This window comes from Pyxicephalus adspersus, chromosome 12 (genome assembly GCF_032062135.1).
Source record: "Pyxicephalus adspersus chromosome 12, UCB_Pads_2.0, whole genome shotgun sequence".
NCBI lineage: Eukaryota > Metazoa > Chordata > Amphibia > Anura > Pyxicephalidae > Pyxicephalus > Pyxicephalus adspersus.
This window is the reverse complement of record NC_092869.1, coordinates 29,983,440-30,005,191: the sequence shown is the minus strand read 5'-3', so window position 1 is coordinate 30,005,191 and position 21,752 is coordinate 29,983,440. Positions and strand designations below refer to the sequence as shown.

Genomic DNA, 21,752 nt, shown 5'->3' with positions numbered 1-21,752 from the left:
TAATGTTTTTGTGGCCCACCACAATCAAGGTTGCAACATTGAAATACTCAGGATTCTGACCCAGTGAAACTGGAGATTTACACACAGCAAGCATAATTCCTTCAGGGGCATTGACATAGTCCTTGAGGCAGGTGAAGACTATGGAACTAATCAGAGAAGCATCCAGCTCTGAGACCTTAACTAAAATACAGAGGTAAGTGTATAAATAAATATGTATCCCAGTGATCATATGTTTACTGTGCACTGTGGAACACCCTTATGGTCTGGTAAAAAGATAAAAAAGCAAGCAGTTTATTAATTTACAAATATCATAACACAGTGGAGATGACTTTGCATGTTCTCTCCAGAAATGTGTGGGTTTCCTCTGAAAAACTTACAAGCATTTTGCATCATATGGAAGAAAAGTGCTATATGAATGTTGGCAATAATAACAAGTAATCCACAGGGGTGAATCACAGTTGGCACATAAACCTATCCTGTTGCATTGGTCCAGCCAACCAAGATGGCCAAAGACAGTATTCAGGAATAGAATAAGGAATGGTGAACCATTTGGGTTACACTAGCACTGTTTATGCTGCTTGGCTATTATTATTATTATTATTATTATTATTATTATTATACAGTATTTATATAGCGCCATCATATTACGCAGCGCTGTACATAGTCGTGTCACTAACTGTCCCTCAAAGGAGCTCACAATCTAATGTCCCTACCATAGTCATATGTGATTAATGTAGTCTAAGGTCAATTGTTAGGGAGAGAAGCCAATTAACCTAACTGCATGTTTTTGGGATGTGGGAGGAAACCGGAGGAAACCCACGCAGACTATTGTTATTTTAACTTTAGCATTGACTGATATGTGTTTAGAATTTTACAAAGTTTGGATAATATTAATGATGCTCTCGAAACAGACAGGTGAATTCACCTTTGAAGTATATAGGTTTAAGCTGTTTTATCTGATAAATGATTGGTATTCCGCCAGTTCAGTGATCGAGACATACCTTGCCAGATTCTGGTCCTCTCTGCTGACATCACTACATTCTCTCGCCTTCCACATACGTGATGTCCAGAATAAATTACTTGGTTGGCAATCCTGGCTTTCTCTCCCTTGAAAACTAATTCCTACTACATTTATGTATGTAAATACATTTAACATTTTTTTGCATTAAATAGTGTATTTTTAATAGCAGATTTGATACACAAATGTAAATTGTATGTAAACCCTATCAATAAATGTCTTTATTTATCTTTTGGTCTTTGGACTTTGGCCATTAATTCAAACAGCAAGGTCAAAAAATAAAAATAACAGCCAGGGAAATTCTCAGAGAATAGAATTTTCAAAGCCTTTTAAAGCAGATCTAAACCCTGGGAATATTCCCCCTGTTTTTTCACATGTGCTGCCATCTTCTCCTTTCTTCTCTTCTTCATTTATGTTGATTGGCCCAGCCAGGTTGGCCTAACCCCTACAGAGGCTCGCAGGAGTTCATTCAGTACTGCGAGGGAAACCAGAATTTCTGGGTATCCCTGGCACAGGCGCAGGTAAGAATACTTATTGCAGAAGAGACATTACCTCTCTCGTCTCTTTATGCAATAAGGACCTGTCTGATTTTTAATCAAAAGTTCTCTATTAATAATGACAACCTTTGTTGATCTCTCTTGATAGAGTTTCTTTAATTATACTATTAGGAGCGTTTAGATATTTTTTTTGGGAAGTGAAAAAAATATCTAAATAATACATTTTGTGAGTTGACTTTTTCCTGCTGTCATCTTCCCTGTATTTTTACCCAATACCATCTCCCCCTGAAAAGAAGAGGGGGAGTAGTTCTGTATTTCAATCCTAGGGAGTCAACACTGGTACGCCATATTATTAATATTATTATTATTATCAATGGTATTTATATAGTGCCAACATATTACACAGCGCTGTACATTAAATAGGGGTTGCAAATGACAGATAGATACAGACAGTGACACAGGAGGAGGAGAGGACCCTGCCCCGAAGAGCTTACAATCTAAGAGGAGGGGAAAGTAGCAACAAAAGGAGAGGGATATCGCTATCCATATTCATATCCATGGTTGAGTAGTGAGGGTTTAAGAGACAGAAGAAGATGGGTAGGCAAGTTTGATACATTACAGTGAGTAAGTGATATCAGTCTAGCACAACAAATCTTTTACTGGCTTGATTAGGCTAGAAGCCTAAAAAAAGGGCCCACCAATGGTAAACTCTTATATATGGCATTTTGGTTGTTAAGTTTAGAGTTTCTCTTAAGTTTCCCTTTAAAAATACGCTTTCTCTATAAATATGTTGTATCTTCAAAACCCAATAAGTGTTTTTCATTATAGGTGAAAGTCTGTCTCTGTTTCCTGACAAGCCCTGCGCTTTATTATTATGTTACATTATATGGGCCCGTTGGGTAAGACATTGTTTAAATTCCTAACACCCGATTGAGATCCAGCAAAAGCCTTGACCTTAGAGTAATGCAAAGGTAAAATCTGCACTCACAACATCTCAGTCAGTCACAGTTTTTAAGACAAAAAGGTCAGTTAGGATGTTAATAATAATCCTTGGGCTTTAAGGGACTTTTTTTTTATTTCCCCTCCTGAGGATTACATTTTAAATTCGAACAAATCTGATTTAGGAGATGGTGAAAGTGAAATTGATCTATCCCTCGTGCAAACTTTTGCAGTATTTGCCTGTACTGACATCATTTAGATAGTTAGCAGTATTATCAGATTAGAGGCCATTGTGTGTAGCCTTTGAAAAGAAAAGATAGCAAGAGCTAAACATGGGATGAATTTGGAACCTTTTAACCTGGCTGGAGTACGAAGGTCCCTGTTATGCAAATACCTTCAATCCTTCTCTAAGTTCAGGGGAAATCATTTTCTTGAATGACAGGTTTATTCAGCACGAATTCAGTTGGTGATTAATCCCCTCTTTGATCTAGGCTATTTCTCTTAACTACCAGTTACCTCGTTTTGACAAAGTGCATCTGAGATTAGGGAGATCACTAGAATACTAGTAGGGTGTGCGTCTATTCTCTGTAACCTTTCTAAGCAATGGCCGAGGAATGTAATCTATTTGCGGCATTCAAAGCAAGAAAATTCTTTTTTTTTCAGCTAAGCTACAAAGTCAATGGAATCTGTGATGAGGTTTGTTTCGCACCCAAAAGAAAAGGCACACTTTCCTTTGAATTCAGAAAATATTGAAGTAGATCTATACAATGCCAATCACAAACAGTAACGTAAAATATATTGTGTAACGTTTTTCGTTAGTGTGCTGCATTCCCCTTTATTCTTAAAATGGACCTATTACCACATTTTTTACTTTATATAAAATCTTTATATATTGAATATGTTTTTATTTAATTGAATCGGGACTGAATGGGAAGCCAACAGCCTCCTGGGATACATACGTAATGTGTGTCTCAAGCATACGCAGAAGGGGCTTTCCTCTACTATAAAAAATGTGCAGTGAAATCAGCAATTTTTTCTTTATACATTTTTCAGAAGTGTGTCTCCTGATCTTGCAGAAAGAAGGACCCGGAAGAAGAGGAAGACAGGATGGTGTGGGATTATTGGGTTTCCACCTATAAAGATAAGGGTTCCTTTGTTTTCCTAATGATAGTTCTGCTTTAAAGACACTCCAGACAAATTGTGCCTGTGCACTGCTAAGTAAAAGCGAAAATAGAATAGGGAGAGCTTGGGAATGGTTGAAGAACGGGGAAAATAGGAGGGAATTAATAGCAACCAAGGTTGGGGTGGCCATAAGACATCTTAGGCCAATGCGCATATCAACATAAACACTAATGTTTCTCGACCAGGGTTATGTGGGACCCTAGGGGTTGAGCAATGTGGTCAGCTTAACAGATACCAATGATCTTTTTGGCTATCTGTAAGGTTGAAATTATTTCCACTGACCACCACACTAATCACTCTAATATACTGGGCTCTTCAAAACTGGAGAGGATACATTTTCATCTGTGAAGCTGGGTGATCCAGAAAACCTGGAATGGATCTGGTCTAGGATTTAAAGCATTTGCTAACAAAAAGCAAATGACTTTGACAAAATCCATTCCAGGTTTGCTTGATTACCCAGCTTTACTGATGAAAAAGTCTCTTCTCCAACCTTAGAGAGCTTTCAATAAATCAGACCCAATGTGAGGTGTGATTATATTCACTATAGTAGGGGTAAAAAGGTTGAGAAACCCTGTCATACACTAAAGCTGCTTTTGTCATGGTTATATTTGTTTTTTTTTATTATTCAGCAATCTTAGTATTATAGCAAAAGCCATAGCCAACGTTATAAATATGAGTATATATTTTTAAATGTGTATGGACAGGTAATTTTTCTTTATTCCATCAAAGTATTCAGCTTTAATGGGAGAGTCCAACTGATTAAGTCTTTTCCACAGATCCCACGGATTCTTGATGGGGTTAAGGTCTGGGCAATCCATGTGTGAAAACGGCATTTCATTACAATATTCACCAAACATGTTTGGAAAATTGTTTATTTGGTAGTAATACATCATGTGCAGGAGGTAATTATTTTATTATGTGGCTCAGTGGTTAGCACTCTGGTCTTTGTAGTGCTGGGTCCCAGGTTCGAATCTTGGCCAGGACACTATCTGCATGGAGTTTGCAGGTTTTCCCTGCGTGGGTTTTCTCCGGGTACTCCGGTTTACTCCCACATCACAAAACATGCAGTTAGGTCAAGTGGCTTTAATAAAGACATATGACTATGGTAGAGACAATAAATTGTGAACCCCTTTGAGGGACAGCTAGTGACGTGACTATGGACTTTGTACAGTGCTGCGTAATATGATGGCGCTATATAAATACTGTGTATTAATAATAAGTCATGGGCCTGAACCAGTGAACACAAGAGCCTATATTTCCCAGATCTTAAAAAATTGAGGATATTTTTGTAGCAATTAACTGTAAAAGGTAAATACAACACAATTCAGAGACTCAACAAGTATTCTGTTTGAGTCATTTAATATATCTATACAGTGAGTACATTTTTAATGAGAAACATTGCAAGATCACAATTCTATTTGACAAATCCCCAGTAAATTTTACATTTATTAAAGACAAATTATTTGGCAATATTTCTTTCTTATTTCATCGCCCCAACTGTAGGTGCCCCCTATCTAGTTCCGTGTCACACTGAAGCCGGTTGTGCAAATGAAACCATAGACTGTACGCCTAGCCTGCCGCTCGCCTTCCTGATTTAGGTGATTGTCTCTGCAAGGCTGGAGGAGAAACTAAAGATGCCTGCAACAGGGAGAATTACTCAAGCAAATTAAAAGACATTTCTCTTTTTACATGGCTCAATTGAAGACGTGAACATAAATCCTCAGAGAGCAAATTGCCGTTGAAAAATTCTTTCAGCACCACGTTGTGACAGCTTTGCTGGTGCCTGCTGAGGGGCAGAGAGTAAGGGAACTCCTGGGTTTCTCATGTTAACAAGAAGTTCATTATAAAGATAAATGGGCAATATCATTAATTGAAGCATTCAGGGTATATTGTTAGATGCTATTCAGTTTGTCAACTCACTTTTAACTTTTGACTGTGGAACCCTTTGCACAATTTAAAGTTTTTAAGTTAAAGGGTAACCTAATGTTTGTTAAATTGTAATAACATTTTACATAATTTGCTATTCAGTGTGAACAAAATCTATTTAATTCATCAGCCAGATATCGTTTTGAAAAAGTGGTGAATAATGTAAACATGCCAATAAATAGATGGGCATCTGGAGTGCAAGGTGGCTTTGGACTTGGTGTGCAAAGTTAATTTTAATTGCTCCAAAGAAATCTATGGTTGGTTCTGGAATAGACAGAGCAGCCTTTCTTAAACTTTCTTTTTTTATTAAATTGTATTTATATTGAATATTCAAAAAAATAACAATAAACAATGCCAAAAGGAAGTACAGGTAACAGAGGTAAGTAGAAATAAATGACATCCATTTGTAGAGTTACCAGGTCTTTACAAGAGATACCATAATAAAATTTAGGGCTACAATGGATTCATAACTGTCTGTATACATAGAATGACAAGAGAAGGGAAAATAAGAGGACAGGGGAGCAAAAGCCCAGGTATTGCATTGCCTGTGTAGTACAGGTATGTATCCGTTAGATGGTAGGTCCTCCCTAAGTGGGGGAGCTAGCAATTTATCAAAATACATTGGTGGGGATAGTAAGTAAGAGTCCCATGGTGCCCATATTGTTGTAAATTTATCAATGCAGTCATGTAACGGGGCAGTGAGATGTTCCATAAGATGAACATCCTTAATTCGGGCATAAAGTTCAGAAAGGTCTCGGGGAAGTCGATTTCCAGTGTCTCGAAATAAGGCATCTAGCCGCTGTCAGAACATTTTTGCCAAGTTAAGTGAGGTTATGTATGGGCAGGCCCAGTAAGTGTGTAACCCCATCTAGGGTTATAGGGATCTCCAGTAGCCCCTCGAGCAGGCCATTGACCATTTTCCAATAAGTTTTTAGGATCGGGCATGTCCAAAATATGTGTTACAATGTACCAGCCTCTCCCTGGCATCTCCAACACCTGTCGTTGGTGGTGGGGAAAATAATATGTAGTCCATTGGGTGCTCAACCTTTCTAACATGTGGGAACCTTTAAATAACTTTCAGGACTTAGGGAACCTTTCTGTAATTACTATTTCTGTAATTACTATTATACACAGTTTGCTCATTGTTTAAAAAACTCCAACAACCCCTAGTTGAGAATATGTATAGAATATATACATGTATACATATACAGTAGAGAATATATCTGTTTTTTCTGTAGCTGCTCAACACTTGGAAGGAGGCATCAATGGCAAGTTTGGGAATCAGAAACCTAATAGTAGTTAGCCATATTCAATTGACTTGTTCTTGTAATGTGAAAGACATTTCAAAGCTTTCCAAGCCTCTTCATCCTTCAGCATTACAAGAACAAGTGCAGATGAATGTGAATAACTACAACTAGACATACAATGACCTGGATAAATGAGAACCTTCACAAATTTTTTGGCAGTCCGAGGGTTATGCTGCCCCTTTGAAGAATATCTTTATTTAAAAAAACAAGGCTTTGTCAATATTTTTCAGCTACCTCTTGTTTAGAGCTCTGGGAATATCTCAGTTTGGGTGCAGTTTGCATTCGGATTGATTAGAGACATACAGCGTATTAAGGTCTCCCTGAGTTTCAAAAATGTTCTCTGGGCATTAGAGAATTAATAAACCTATCAATACCTGTCTCTGTTCTCATGTGGACATCTTCTTCCTTCTTTCCTCCCTAATCCTGATCTTGAGCCATCATTATTGGCTGGGCCAGGATGATATAGGCCTGATGGAGGTTCATATATTCCAGGCATGTGTAAGGAAAGCCGGGATTGCCAGGTACCCCCGGAAGAATGCGCATGTGCAGCTCAGTAAAATGGCAGCTGGGTGGCAAGCGTGCAAGTAAGAAAAGTTATTGCAAAAGGGACATCGCCTGTCCTTTCCTACAATAAACATCTTCTTGTTTCTCAAAGTGGGAGTTTAGTTTCAAGATAATGCAACTTTAGAAAAGTTTATCTTTAAACTTTTTTTTATAAAGTTTAGCTTTACAAAGTAATCTTACGTTCGGTTCTATTTAGAAAACAGTAAATCTGGCACTCAGCAACATTCTCTGGTGGAGAATTGATCACTGCCATTTAAAACACATTTACCTGGAAGAGAAAGTTGCTGAATTTCAGATTCACAGTTTTTCACACAGACCAACCCTTAAACTACATTGCAATGAATTTGTCTTTCATAGAGTGAAATCAATGCCTTTGTTTCACATTGCCCTGATTTATTAATACTTAATAAAGGTAATTACCCCTAAGACACAAAAGTAAAAGTAGCGCATACTGTTCCTTTTGTGTCTGTGCCTACTATGGCCGTATTAAATGACACGTTATTTTGTACTTTTTAATTTACAATATTTTCTAACATTTCCAGCGCACTTATTTTTAGCTCTTTACTCTAGAATGTATTGAAGCTGATATAATTACACCTTTTAATTCACAAAAGACATGTATTTGCCTATTTGTCAGAAAGCTTTTTCATGCTGGCATGCTGTTGCTATGACAAGACGACTTTGAACGCACAGTGGGTAAAATAATGTATACTTCCCAGCAACCCCTAACAAATGAATGTTAATTTAACCAGTAAGGTAAAAATAAATTGCAGTGCCCCTTTTTTTATAATAATAATAATCTTCTAACTTATATAGGAAAGGCAGTCAAACTGTAATATAATGTTGAAAATTAGAAAAAAAAAATTACAGGTTGGAGGAGTCAGCCAGACAAACCCGACTGAAGTATAATGTACAATTTTTAAAGTTGAACACCTTTCCTTGGGATTTGATTGAAAATTTGTTGCTTACTTTTTTTCAGTTCATTTAGATAAAAGTATTATAATCCATAAGTATAGGATGAGCACTGTACCTGCGGTGAAGTTCAGTTTTAAAGCTAAGCTTCAAAGACAGATAAATAGAAAAATTGAAATATATAGAAGGGAGCTGTTTATCCTGCCAAAGGATTTGTATTTCTGTCCATCTAGTTATAGGATTTTAACAGCTCTGCCTGATTTTCTGCTGCAGTTAAAGAGAACCTGTCCTGTGAAAGCCATGCCCAAAAAAGTCAAGCAGGGTAAAACGACAAGTCATTGGTACTGCTTGCAACGTATATTTACCTCTTAATTGCTTTATTTTACATCGGGCCTGATATATTAAAGCTGGAGAAGATCGACTATCATGGGTGAGCTGGGGTGATTCCGCAAACCTGGCATGGATTTCTTAAAATTGTTTGCTAAAGTTTGGCACGTTTTTAGTTTTGGACCAAATCTATTCCAAGTTCGCTGGATCACCCAGGTTCTCCCATTATAGTCTATCTTCTCCAGTCTTAGGGAGAATAAATAATTCAGGCCCATGTGTGGAGGCAGCCATCTTGGTAGGGCTTTGCTTCTTTGTGTTAGAGCTACCCTTTGATGGCTAATGATCTGACGACTGGTAGGGAAAAAGTTAGGCCACAACAGAGGAGATGTTGGAAGCTCAGATCCACAGATTGGATGTGGCCAAACAGAAGTAACTATGTGCAGAACAGATCCCAATCTATAGTCCCCCCCTACCCCGGAATGAGAACTATGAGCAGTAAAACAGTGGTATGTACCTAGGTTTACTTATATATCAGGTAGACCATGACTATTATTCATGAGGAATTAAGAAGGAAGCAAAAGAAGGATTCATAGCTAACCTTTCTCCATTTATAAAACAGGGAATCTGACATTACCCTACACATTCCTAGGTAGGAATCAATTACTGCCATTAAAACACATGGACCTGGAATACTCCCACAAGGGAATCTTTGAGGGAATGTCTGATTCTCTGTTTTATAAAAAGAGCCATGGATGTTCTTTATAGCATAGAGCAGCGGTCGCCAACCGGTGGTCATGAGAACATTTTGGTGGTCCGTGGGTCTGTCCCCTGTATTGACACAACCTACCCACTCTCCCATCGTAGGATCAGACCGTTTTGTTGCATCCACAGCCCGCTACTGTCCCCCCAGGATGTTTAGCAAGCAGGCCTGAGCCTGCGATGAGAGAGTGGGTGAGTTTCTTCCCCCTTTGAGTGACATACGGCTCCCCGCACATGCGTGGTCCAGATTCCGTAGATTTAGTGGAGTCCGAAAGGTTGGCGACCACTGGCATAGAGTTTAATTAGAATGAATTTGAATGAGACCTCAATTCAGGTCTCATGCTTCTTATTTCACTCCCCTTCCTCCATACAAGACCAGTTGTAGGTGGGTGGTGGACCCTGCATTGGTGACCCAACTATTCAGTAACCACTCAAAAACAGCCGGGTGGTTACTGAAAAGTGTAGGGTGGTGTGTCCAGCTAAAAGGGTCTGGAGAGATCTCTGAAGACATTAGGAGAATCAAATACCTTACTCCGTGGCTTCTGTCCATCACAACTAGCTAGGGATCTTAAACTGAATGAAAAGATGCTTCAGGTTTGATTTGGGGTCCTGATCTTCCTCGGGATCTCTAAAAGCATGTGAGAGATGCATGTGAGAAGTGATTGTTTAAAAAGACCTTTTTACCATCCTATTCATTTCAACAAAAATCTATAGGGGTATTCAACATATCCATGTATGTTATTTACCTGTAAAATGGTGTGATGGGAAGTGATGTCAGTAGCCCCAGCAGTGACTCTTTATATGTTTCATCTATACTTCTTTCCTGGTGATTACTAAAAGTTAAATAGGGAAGTACAGGGAGGTGAATGGAGGGATAAGGATTCTAGTCCAGCACAGGAAGCATTTAGATTCCCAAAAGACAAGGGGGTACTACATGCAGTACAAGGGGGTACTACATGAAGAGTCAATATTTGGGAATTGATTCTTCCTGGAGGAGTCGCATGTTCTAGTTAATTCGAAGCACATTGAATGCAAAAAATATAGAATTAAAATGTACCATTTAACATTTTTCTGAGCTTTTATCTGCAAGTTAACTGCAATACAAGAGCTAGTAACAGGGTCTCTTTACTGGTCTCTTTAAGTTTAAAGAAAAAGATGTAAGATGTAAGGTCCCCTTTAAGAAGGCTGGAAAATGGTACATGAAATACAAATGGTTCCCTGGAATAACCATAATTTTTCATCTTTTAAGAAAGAGACTTGTAAAAACCATTACACTCTAGTTACCAAGTAAACAATGCAAGATTATTATTTTGCTATTATATGAAATATCCACAGCTGAATTGAAATGGCACTGATATATTTTTGTTACTCCATCTTAATTCCCTTTTGCCCTTTATGTTCTCGAGGCAAACCACTAAAGGAAATCATTGAATGAAACTTTTAATGTTTCTCTCTTTCATTTTCTCATCAGGTAAATGGTATAAAAATCATAGGGTTTAATTGTGGGGAAGATTAATTGTTCCCCTTTATCTTGCACTCCCCACTCCCTGGGGGCTAATACAGATAAAATGTTACTTTGTGCTTCCTCACACTCTCTTCATTAAGCTAATGGAACACTTTGCTCTCATTTTCCTAGCAGGGTGGCTGTAGGAGTACAACCTTGTAATTGTTGCTCTTACAGTAATTGAAGGTGGTAGGTGTATTTGTAATCTCATTGTTTCTAGTATGGGGTACAAATGTATTCATGGTCTACCTGGTTTCTAACCATCTGCTGTAAGTTACCATTATCCAGATTTTCACACTGACACGTTGCACTAACCTGTACACTTTGGTGCTGCTTAGAATTGTAGAGAAGTGTTTACAGAAACAAAACCCTGTGTGCATTTTTTTATAGCAGCATAAAAAGGCAAAATCATACAGCAATGGCAGAGTCATCAACTTATTCAGAGAATTGCAGCAAATGTGGTAACAGAAGCACAACTCCAACAAATTGGAAAGATTTACTTCTTTATCTGGTCTCCCATGATATGATAGCAACAGAGAGAGGTTAGAGGATCTGTCACGTTCTTATTGCCTCTTTGTGCCGTCCTGGTGACGTCCACATATTCCTAATTGTTGTTTTGATGTGAGCAGGATAGGAAATGAGGGGAAATCTTCACAGTAGTTAAACAGTCAATTTTAGCTGGTGTGCGTTATGCTGGTTGCTGTAAAACCTATACAGATTGCTTTCTTTATTAAGAATCCTGTTCTCCACCGACAGCTGTAGAGATGGACCCCCGCTCTATATGGGGAAGAAGTGATCTCTTTGCAGAGGTACTCTCCCCATATGCAATCAGCAAAGTTTATGCTCCCGAAGGGGTGGTGTTGGACCTCTGCAAAGAGATAACTAATAACCACTCTGAATGGAAGAGGTTGGGACTGGGGGTCAGTCAGTCTGTGACAAACCACTGCAACACACCATGGGTCTGAAATGACCCTTAAACTGGTGGCTAAACTACCACATTTATGGGCAACTAAAAACATCACTGTTGTCATGCAGTTGGCTCTATCAAGTGATGTTGGCTCCAGAACTGTGCGGGCATCATCAAATGGGGGATGAATCAGCCACAGTTTGAGGGAAACCTAGCAATCTCTGGAGGTACCTGGGGTTCCATGGAATCCTGGTTAAGAATGGCTGCTTTCCAGGCTATTCTGTGTCAGCGGGATCCCTCCTGACACTGCCTTGGGCCTCTTCTCTGCTTCACCTTTGCCTTTAATTGTCTGTTGCACAGTTATTGTTGTGGTATCGTCCCGGTATTGCTGATGGAAACTATTCAATAATGCAGCAATTTACTGCTTCACTTTTACCCTTTGTGTTTAAAAAAACCAAACATAAATAATAAAATTCAACCTTTATTGCAATATTCATCTTCAATATAATGATTATACTTGCAGTACTTTTTCTGCCCTTAGATGTTCTCACTCAAAAATTTCCATCATCATGTCCTATGAGCCCAGGTCATTTTGGTCTGATATCTGGATAATGAAAAAAGAACAGTGATAAGCTTATGCTCAATAATGTTTTGTCTTCTTATCAGCACAGAAACATTATGGCTTCTTCTGCTGCTACTTCCTTTCACATTCTGTAATACAGGGACTGCAGAAGGCTGATCCCAGGTCATACTCAGATAAATACGATAAATACACTGTTACAATGAAAAAAATACATTTTATGGTGTAATAATGACCAAGAGTTGCATTAATGTATTGCATTAAGGCATGTCTCTTATAAATGCCTAAAATGCAGCTTTAATTTCTCTGCTATCTCTCATATTACCTTCAGATTCACCTTAAGCAGAGGGCTTCCCTTTCATTCCTAGATATCCTGGATTTAATATACCACAATCACAATGATCTATTTTCTTAAGATGCTCTATTAGGTAGTCCTGTGGCATACCAAGCATTTGCATTGTGTAAAAGAGATTATTTTCTGCTTAATCTGCTGAGGATAATTGTGCAAAAGCATAGTGTCTGAAGCATGTCAAAACATTTGCCATATAAACATAAAGGATTATTTGCGGCACAGTTTGATTCTAATTTATGAAGCTGAGCATGGGGAGCACAAAGGTATCAGCTAGCTAACTAACCTATCATAATGAGAGATAAATTGTATATGTTATTTATATGATCTGTTCTGCCAGTACCCATAGGAGCTAATATAGCATCCCAATAAAAAATGATCTCGGTTCTGTACCAATCAATACTACGTATTACTATGTATAGTAATGTAACTAGGCCATAGAACCCTGAGTAATCTTTCCTGAGCCACATGCATTGGTGTGCTTTTGTCCACATGTGCTTGGCCTGAAAGAATAAGTAGTCCTACATCGTATATATGAATGCTGAAGGCATGCTTATAACTCAGAGCTCTGGAGAAAGGAACAAAGTGCCAACTGCTAGGAAAGTGAGGAATTAGTATAGTTACTTTAGCTGTCCCCCCTAGACAAAACAAGCATTTAACTTTTGCAGTATTGGGGTAGCCCAACCTCAATGGTCCTTTTATCCCCAAACCTCAGCTAATATGGCAAAACAACAGTTCTCCAGATCTCTACCCTGAATCATAGGAACATCACTGCCTAACATACAGAATACATTATATTGTCCTGGATGGGTAAACAAATCCAATATACAGGGTGTACCAATGTCTTAGGATTTTAGACCAGTTATACTTCAGCTTTTCTGAACCTCCCTAACATTGGGGAACCCTTAAAATAACTTTCAGGTCTTTAAGGAACCCCTGCTATAATTAGTACATCCACAGTTCTAAGTATTATAACATGGTGGTCACCTGGAAGAAGGCCTCCTACATTGCTAACCATTGGGAAGAATGTCACCCTTACAGATAGGATATAAGGGAGAATTTAATTTATTAGTTCACCCGTCTCATCATCCCTTGAGGAAGCCGGTAAGGCGGAACGAGTCAGAAAAAGAGACATAAAGATTCCATTGCATTCCTTCTTTATATATGTAGCTAACTAAAATTCCTGCTTGTGTGATGTTTTTAGGAATAACTAAATTTCAAATGTATTGAACAGACCTGTAAAATACTTTCTTTAATATAGCTTGTCAAATGCATGAAAAATCCTGAATATCAGTTGCAACGTTTTGGCTCCATATTATCTTATTTCAAACATATACAGTCTGATTTAAAGCCAGTAATTACTTCCACCTCAATCCTGCCAATGCAAAAGCTTGCTGGGGAAGTGATAAAGGAATAGGAAACTCAAGTAGTAGTATAAAAGAAAAAAGCCAATTACGTACCTATAACAGACGCCCTCTATAGAAATTGGACCATTTGCAACCCATCTTACTTATCATGTGATAATGGTGCCACCTTACTATCTCATCACGGAAAACTTAGTATTAGTTACCATATTCCCCCTCTATGTATTTACGCATTCGTATGGTCATGTGATTCATATGATTGGTTCATTCTTATCCTTGTTTATATAAAAGCCAAAAAGCTGCCATTTTGATGTGAAAATATTTTACATTTTTATAGTTCTTAATGATATTTTGACAACGCAAGCCACATCTTTCATCTTTTCTCAGGGGCCAAGTGAAACCAAATCCAATCTTCATGGAGTCTAGTGTGTTCTTGCTCTAGACTAGCCATTCTCTACAAGGGTTCCATGGAACCCTAGGTTTCCTTTAGAAGTTAAATAGTATAAAGGCTGATGTCACCTGATAATTCAACTCAACATGGCCACATCCTTAACACATAAATAATACATATGGTGAAAAACGGACTTTTAAAGCCATAAAACAACATTTTTTGTAACATTCAACATAACATTAAAAACTTTTTTAATGAATATTTTCAAAAAGCAAAACAGCTTAAAAATAAATACAGTTTGCAAATATTATACATCAATGATAATTTCCTTATTGGAAAACTCCTTATTAGGGTGTTCCAAATTTCTACGCGTTTTGCAGAACTAACTCTGCTTCTTCAGGAAACAGGAGATCTACATCATAAACAATATAAAACATAAGTATATCACCACAACTTACTACGTTCTACGTAGGCTGTCTACATAGTTCGTAAACCCCTATTTGGCAGAAGCAACTGCAATGCCAACAGTGTCTTCAGGGTGGCATTCAGACCACTAATGTAAGAGCAAAATTCTTCTAGCTCATCACTAATATAATGGCCATTTAGCCATTAAACTAACTAGTCATTACTAACACAACACATGGAAAAAGTATTGGGAAAAACTGCCCTAAACTTGGGATTTTAGATGCACCTCAATGTTTATTCCCATGATCTTAGGGTGAGCCCATTAAATTAATATTATAAATTATTTAGGTAAATTATTAGTTTCTATATATATTATATATATATAAATATAAATATATATATATATATATATATATATATATATATATATATATGTTTTAATACTAGTATACTACAAAGTCCAACTATACAGTAGTTTCCAGAGAATACTATTTCCTTAGTCTACCTATAAGTATAGGGTCTCATTTACAAAAACGTTTTATTGAGAATTCCCGAAACCTGTAATAAAATGCATTAATAAAATGATAACATTGAAAAGCCTTTCCTCTTGCGATGTCACATTTTATGGGTCATCTGATAAGGCACCATCCCATCTATGCTGATGTCAGTATTTATCATCTAGAGAGCTGGGCATGTAAGGTAATGGAGTACCGAAGGCAGAGGTCTCCAGCTGCTTCTAATGTTTCCCTACATCATGAAGAAATTTCATTCATGCGGTGAATAAATTAGCATGCTTGTTATTTTTTTGTTATAAATAAAGTGGCACACAAGGATTTTACTTTAAATATATATATATATTTTATCCTTTATTAAAATTGCTTTTCTTTCTAAACAACAGTTGATAATTAATGAAATACTAGGGCTTTGAACTGCTCCTGGGCTTACATTAGCTTCCTGTGGTCTTACATTAGCGTTGCTACTAACAAACAGTGTATAACAAAAATATGGATTATACTTACCGTTTATGTTGTTCCTATGAAGCTCCACAGCAGCTTTACAGCAAGACTGTTTCCTACCACCTATTAATGGACAGGAAAGCAGAATGGATTAAAAAAGGTTCACCCATCCCCCTAACATCCAATGCATTTAACATATTCAAACAGAACCAACTACCAGGATCAACCAAAATAAATCCAATTTTTTTTTGCCTTATTATCACACTTTATCTCCTTGGGTAGCTGCCTGGAACTAAACAACCAGGGTATCTGCTTTCTTACATTCTTGGGTAGGTTTACTGTTAGGAGTGTTCTTTGCCCCAAATCTGCTAAACCTGCTCACCGGCCAATAATGTTATGCTAAGTACACAAGTGCAATATTGGCGTTGAAAAAGATCTTTCACGATCCTTTCCAACGAGTGCATGATGCATGAACGAGTGCTGTACGAGCACCGATCTGCTCTATGGAGAGAGGAGGGGGAGAACGATGGAGCAGCACCCCGCTGCACTCTCTCCCCTTCACTTGCATTATGATTATTCGTCGTCCATCGTCCATGGATCCGCCATCATGGTCGATCAGACAATGGATGACGAGCACTGTACACATGCAAGATTCTCGTCCAATATCAGTCCATTATTGCATGTGTGTATGTAGCCTTACCTAGCTCTAATCCTAGTCCTTTGATTAACCTGGAACAGGTGTGCAGGTACGTAGGGTCAGAACCAGCAACTGCATGCACAGCTGGGAGATTTAGAAAGATGGTCACCACTGCAGCCATGAAAATGGTCAAGGTGGCACCCTTCATATCTCTCATTTGGCATGTAGAAATAGAGCCTCTCCACAAAAAAAATGAATTTAAAAAAGGTCCAACCCTTCCCATTCACACCCTCCAAACCTTAGATGACATGTAGGACCTCTGTTCTCACAAAGTGGTGATGTCCTACAAAGAATGGAAGACACAGCCTTGGAAAGAAATCAAAGTTTAGTTTCATAGAGATGATGTCCTCCAGAAGAGTTAGATATAGACTTTAGGCCAGAGGTCAGCAAACTTTTTTGGCCACTAGGCCATTTCAGGGGTAGGCAGGAGCACACTAGGCCGGACTCTCTCTCGAGTCCTGTCCAAATGACTCTGTCCCCCACCGGGAACACCCCCTGAAGGGAAATCTCTCTCTTCCGCAATGCATACAGAGAAGAGGTAATGTTCCCTATTTACCCCGGCGGTGGAAGTGTTAACACTAGCCGCGGTAAATAGGGAAGGGAGCCACAACACGGAGGCTCAAGAGCTGTATGCGGCTCTGGAGCTCCAGCTCCGGTAATTTGTTCCGCCTCCGCTGGCTTAGGCCAGATTGGCCAGCGGTCCTTAGGCCGGAACAAACATGGACTGCAAACATGGACTTAGTTAATGCTATAGGAGTACTAGAACATGGGGAATCATTCATAAAAACGGTAATTAAAGCCAGTGAACATTAACCGTATCCACATCGGAGACAGCTGCCAGTGAACTATCATATGCTGAATATTTTCAACTTGCTTCTTGTTTGAGAGATAGTTCTGACAGTTTCCTGGAGGTTAATGAAAAGCACAATTCCAATTTTAGAGAAAACTTACTTTTTAACAATTTCTGAAGTCTCAGCTGCTTGACTGAAAACCCTATACAACATTGCCCTCTTGTGGTATGGTTTGGGAATGTATCTATTATATTTTCTGGAATGGAAGTCTAGAATAGAATATGAAAAGGAATAGAAATACTGCATAATAATGTATGTTTTACGCTTCTAGGAAAGAAAAGTACCCTGAGTTGGACTGCTACATTTAACAGTAAAGGATTTCCTGCTAGTAATGTCACTGAAGGACCTCAGGGCCAACCCCAACCCCTATCGAATACTGGCTAAGAGCAAACATTTGTTTCCTGAGGATCCTGTAGATTAGCAGGTCCTTAACTCCAATTTTTAAAGACCAGGATCCACATTGAATGTCTCTATCCCTTTTTTAGATAGATAGATAGATAGATAGATAGATAGATAGATAGATAGATAGATGCAATACCATAAACCATTTGGTATCAAGAAGAACTAGATCACTCAGTGCAAGGACTAAATAAAGTGCAACTACAACCCCCCTGTACTGTAAATGAGCCCCTACATCCCGGAGGACCCTTGGGGAGCTTCATGGCCTGGACAAATAGAATGTCCAGCCCTTCTTTCAGCAACCAAACTCTTTATTGTTGGCTATGCACGAGGGAGACAGGCTTAAAATCATTATCAATCAGCTTTCCGGTTTTACCGAACATATCAAGCCAACCTTCCACCACAAGCTTTGATTTTGTGTGCTGTTAGGGTATGTTGATCTGTTAAAATCTTTCTGCAGTCTAAGGATTCATTGGTTTTTGCTTGCATCCAAATTCAATTTCGTCTCCAATGTCAATGCAAATGCAAATCTAATCGCCTTAATTGGCAGATTCGTGCTCCCTATTGCTTATTATTGTGAAGGCAGGAATCCGGCTGGCAGTGAGGCGAGTGTACGCGCACACTCGAGTCCGGACCGCGGTAAACCGCGATCGATGGCCACGCGTACTTTCGCGCTTCCAGCAAGCGCGGATTTTATTGATGAATCAGGGGCATAGACTAGAACCAAGTTATTGAGTGATGCAAAAGCAAACTGAAACAACTTACAAAGAAATGCTTCTGAGAAATTGAAAGCATTGGTGCTAGATTGGTTTTGTGATGCATGCCTTGTACGTAACTGATAAATATCCTGACAGTACGCTCGTAGAATCTCACTTAGGCACTCCAAAGGAACAAATCTAAGGGGAGCAAATATACACTAAATGCTCCAACTGACTTTTTTTAGTAACTCTTGTGGCATGCTGGTTTAAAAGCTGTAATCATGTTTTAATTCATTACATTGGTGTCCCTGATCACTATGAGATCACAATACTGTCTGCTTTTGGCCTGCCTCTCCCTAAAAGAAATTCTATAAGGAGGATTAGAGAGTGATTGGAAGAAAGCAGAGGAGTAAGTCACACCTCTGAATATTTCAGGTATGTCATTTCAACTATTGTACTATTGTACACAAGAGGCTATTTCAGCAATAGCCTGCTAAAATTATACTACAGCACCACCAGTCCTATGGAAAAGATCAATATGAAATATGCAATTTTTCATTTTTAACTAAAACTCAAAACAATTGTTTTTGTTTTTTTAATGTAGAGCAAGATCAGACTGGCCCACAGGAAGACCAGGAAAAAACTTTGGTGGACCTGAGCGATATGTCCTCTATAATTAGTTTTTATGGCCTTTAGTGGTCCCCTCATGTCTCACAAAAGCTGCCACTGTGGTAGAAAAGCTATGAGTTCTAGTCTGCCATCTTTCTTACATTCTCTGGTGGGGCAGCAGCCATGTGAGTTCTTGTGGGACCTGTTTTGGTGGGCCCCTGGTAATAAATGAAAAAAACATAGGTAAAAACACTGTACATTCCCTTTAATAAATGGGGAGTAATAAAGGATTTCTCGGTTGATAGACTTTACTCACTGCAGCAAAAATCTGGTCACACAAGTTTTTAACTCTGCCGTTTTTATTCATTGTTTACATAGCTGAAAATGTCAACACTGCTCTGAATGACAACAATAGTCAACATTTGTATTACTTGGGTGCCCTGCATGAGCACTATAAGAAATAGTCTCCAAGAACACTTTACCCCCTATCACCACTATAATAAAATATTGAAATTTTGGCCCTGGTGATATTACTGACCTGGACAAATATCCAGAAAGGTGTCCAAATGGAAAATGGTATATTGTAAAAGTGCCAAGTTCTTTGGGGTTTACTTTGGTAAGATATCATCCTCAGAACATCTCAACTTAAGAATCACTTGTATATTGGATGAGGGAGTGATGTTGGTATTCAGAAAATAATAAAAAAATTTGAAGAATATATATTTGATATTTTTTTTAATGTGTGTGACAGATACACGTCAATGTCTAACAGCCTTCCAATGTGGAGATCTATTAATTGCACTGTGTGCATGATAAAATTCATCTCTTGGGTCAGAATGGAGATGCTGAAAATTTTTAGCAGGGCTTCCTTCAAAAGTAGAAAGATTGAGAATCTGATCTGTTCGTTGGACATTGTTCACAGAAAAGGATACCGTTTTACAATGATTAGATCAGAGTTTCTCAACCTTTCTACCTCTGAGGTTAGAATACCACCCTTTTGGACACATTGGATACCAACCATGCATTCAAGTTGGGGATCAATCAGCCACAAATCAAGGAACCTCTGCCAACTTCTACAGGAACCTTTGCTAAGAATGGTTGGAAGTAGTTTCAGCAAGTTCTTTAGATTGCTTTAAAGAGTATCTAAACTGAAAACAGCAAATAAAAAAAAAACACTTACCTTCAATCCCGCAGTGCAGCATGATCGCTCCGGGGGTGTCCTGCATCAGGTCCAGCGTCGTCCCGACATTCATCCTAGAGCCGGCGCTCCAGGTGCTGCCATCTTCTGCTTTTCTTCCTAGTTCTTCAACCTAGTCACCCAACCGAGGCGCAAGATCGGGTGACGTAGGATGAGAAAAAAATTTGCCGATCTCACTGCACATGCATGAGATCAGCAAAATTTTCTGTTTGAGCAAAAATGCTCAGGCATGTGCAGGAGGAGCACCCAAGAGCCTCCCAGGATGCCTGACGTAAGTATCTTGGGAGGCTTTGCGCTCCAATTCATTCTCGAACGCCTAGGCCAGAGGTAGGAACACCTGAAACAAACAAAGAAATCTATTTATGGAAAGATATCTATTATTAAAGAATGATGTCCTCCCTGTTACTATCACAGGAGAAGATGACAGAGTAACAGCTGTGCAGCCCAGAAACACCCACATATTAGAAAATACACAATGATCTGTTTCCTGAAAAGAAGTTATATTCAGGGAAGATTTCACTAGTGTGTTGCTGTACCGTAGTATAGTATCAGTGTTTTTCTAAATTACAGGAACGTTTTTCTGCAGAATGGTGAGTTAGAAATGTGTAAGAAGGTCTTATACTCACCTAACCACATTCCTGTTAGATCCACCTTGTGTTAATTACGCAGGGTTGCACTGCAAACTCTCCTGGGTGGTCCCTCAAATCTGTGCATGGTCTCTCTTTAAAAATAATCAGTAAATTCTATTGTGTACATGTTCCAAAGAAGCAAGGGACAATACAAAAGAGTTTACAGTAATGTGACTTGCCATTGTACCACAGGCTAATCTGTGTTCCCAAACGCTTCCAGTCCCAAGGGTTGGGAACCATTTATTGCATGCATTTGCACTTGGTTGCTGCTGCATTGCAGTTGATTTGCAGCACAGTTTCTGGAAGTGACATGTCGTTATCCATCATGTGTTTGTTTTTCTTACTCTAGAGGAAGAAACACACTGTGAACACAAAGGCAACATGTGCAAATGCATTGACCAGAGGTATGGTTTGCCTCTCCTGGGCCCATAACAGCAGTTTGCTATATAGAGCAGCTAACCATGTAGCCTTGTTCTGCAATTGTGAAAAGGGTGTAACCGGAGTCAGACTGAAGACCTGGGACCCACCAGAGGACGTGAGTCATTGCAATCCATGTTCAGTGGCATTATTCTATGGCAACAGGGTCCAGGGGCTTACCAGTGGAACAAAAAAACTAACTTGGGGGCAAATGATTGGCACCCATCAGAGGTTTTTTTATAGTGTTCCTGGAGGCCAGTCTGACCCTGTATGTAACTTTAAAAAACTGATACATTGATTATATATATAAAAATATTTAAGACATTTTAAAATGTCTTTAGTGGTTTAGTGATATAATTGCTTGCTG

General features: G+C 38.7%; 1 long non-coding RNA gene across 1 annotated transcript in view; it reads right to left on the bottom strand.

Annotated features, from left to right (window-relative positions):
- Nucleotides 1-12,322: 12,322 nt before the first annotated feature.
- The window catches only part of LOC140341734 (uncharacterized), a 16,772-nt gene continuing 7,342 nt past the window's right edge, over nucleotides 12,323-21,752 (bottom strand). The window contains exons 2-3 of the long non-coding RNA XR_011922945.1: nucleotides 15,951-16,010; nucleotides 12,323-12,446 (exon numbers count right to left, since the gene is read on the bottom strand). This is a non-coding gene — a long non-coding RNA (uncharacterized lncRNA). The remainder of the gene's footprint in view (nucleotides 12,447-15,950; nucleotides 16,011-21,752) is intronic.